Source organism: Alligator sinensis, unplaced genomic scaffold (genome assembly GCF_000455745.1).
Source record: "Alligator sinensis unplaced genomic scaffold, ASM45574v1 scaffold1059_1, whole genome shotgun sequence".
Classification (NCBI taxonomy): domain Eukaryota; kingdom Metazoa; phylum Chordata; order Crocodylia; family Alligatoridae; genus Alligator; species Alligator sinensis.
The window spans coordinates 2,151,557-2,153,989 of NW_005842103.1; positions in this window are offsets into that span (position 1 = coordinate 2,151,557).

Sequence of the window (2,433 nt, forward strand, 5' to 3'; positions counted from 1 at the left end):
GGGAGTTGAAACCGGACAGATCCTGATTGCACGTAACTGCCAGGCAGGCACAAAGGGCAAGAGGTATCTTGGTCTTTGGCAAAGAGACTGCGAAGGGCCGAATTTCACCCTCTCCCAGGGACCAAGGAGCAGTTTACCTCTCCCAAGAGTGCCTTTCAGGCCCTGAAGTTAGCAAGAGCATTCTGCATCTGCTTCTACCCTGGATCCATTTCAAAGAAAGCAAACGTGCAAGGCCTTGTTTCTCAGCTTGTTGCTCAGTGAGGGACATAATGCAGCCCCAGTTGAGAGGGAAAAATCATAAAGTTGTGGCATAAACAATAAATCTACCTTAAGTTCCAGTTGTGCAATCATACAGCAGGTGTTGTTGTCTGTCCGCTGCTACAGGCTCAGCCCCCTCTGTCTTCATGGCTAGCGCCCAGAGAACAATTTGGCTTTGTCTCTCTTTCTTTCATTAATACTGCATCAATATTGCACTCTGTTCTCCAGTGTTACCAGCTCACCTGACTTTGCTGTAAATCTCACCATATTGCATGCTTTCCTTGAAGCCCCAGCTTGTGAAGTCATTCAAATATGTGAGATCTCAGCTTTAAAAAGAAAAAAAAAATCCCAAATATTTCTAGCCTTTGCAGCTACAGAGCAAAGCTTGGAAATGCAACCCCTAAAGGCTCAAAAGCCAAGAGATAAAGAAAAAGAAACCCAAAGCCCAAAATAAACAACTTCCATCCAAACACGTTGTTTTAAAAACCATAGACTCACAGAAAATTCAGGCTGGAAGAGACCTTAGGAGGTCACATCCAGTCCAACCCCCTGCTCCAAGCAGGATCAGCCCCAACTACATCATCCCTGCCAAGGCTTTGTCTACCTGGGTCTTCAAAACCTCCAAGGATGGAGACGCCACCACCTCTCTGGGTAACGTGTCCCAGTGCTTCACCACCCTCCTAGGGAGAAAGTTTTTCCTAATATCCAACCCCAACTTGCCTTGCTGCAGCTTGAGCCCATTGCTCCTTGTCCTGTATCTGCTCCCACTGAGACCAGCCCAGCTCCATCCTCTTTGCAGGGAGGTGAAGGCTGCTATCAAATCCCCCTCGGTCTTCACTTCTACAGTCTCAATAAGCCCAGTTCCCTCAGTCTCTCCTCAACAGTCCTGTCCCCCAGCCCCACAACCATTTTTGCTGCCCTCCACTGGACTCTCTCCAACTTGTCCACATCCTTTGCCAAAAAAAAAAAAATTTTCTGTGAAGTCATATTTAGGTTTTGCAAAAATAAATAATTCCAGAGAAGACATGCCAGGATTCCCAAAAACTCAGGTAGAAACAATTGACATTTCCTTGCATTGTCTGCAGCTCACAAATTGCAGATGCAACACAGAAGCCCATGAGAAGTACAATGGAATAGAAATGGGCTAGGAACAAAAAAGAAATTCAATCTATTATTTTTATTGCTCATAAAACACCCTCCCTAAATCTCCTAGGGATGAGCAGATGAATTAAATTTTAAAAATTAATTTAGCTTTAGTAAGCTAACATGGCATTTGTAACGGGGAGTAGGTATAGCACTGGCCTCACCCGAGCCAAACAGCACGCACCACCCAGTTGGGAAAGGCACTGCCACCTAAATGTACAACATATAGCACTGGCCTCACCCGAGCCAAACGGCACGCACCACCCGTTTGGGAAAGGCACTGCCACCTAAATGTACAACGATGAGACCACGAAGCTTGTTTTACCTGGGGCAGAAACAGCAGTTGTAGGAAAGCTGATGGCCTCTCACCTTTCTGAAGCCTCCAGCTATTCCCTTTGCAAATATTAAGAACATCCTTTGGCATGTGGCTCCAACACACCTCCTGCCATGCTCTCTGTGTGCTTTCCACCCTCTTTTCCCCTGAAGGCCACTACAAGATCGCTCCCAGCGCCTTTACATCAGACCTAAAAGGGCATGGGGGATTTTTGCCTTATTTTAGGTAAAATGTGAGTGACTCAGTTTCCCCACTCAGTTTTGGATGGCTACTGATACAGCATGAGGGGGTTCAGCTCTTTCCTGGGACAGGACGTAGGTGGTATGAGGCGGAGGCATGCTGGGTCTACCAGGAACGGTCCACGTGGGAACGGCATCACCTGGAAGATGTGACAAAGAGCAGCAGCCAGGCCATAGTGACCACTGGCCAAGGAGCGTGGATGGAGATAGCGTCTGCCCGACCACCAGCCACGGCCCTACCAGACCGCCAGCGGGGCAGTGCCTATTAAAACAGCCTGGCTGGGACTTGACATTTAATATCTGAGGCATGAAAAGATTGCAAAAGCAACCTGGCTTTCAGCACAGGGGAGTTCAATCCATCGATCCATCCAGCATGACTGGGCAGAGCCGGGCAGCCTTACAGGCCGCGGAGCACACACGGCCAAGGTGCATCAGGGTTAATGCGTCAGGACCACGTTT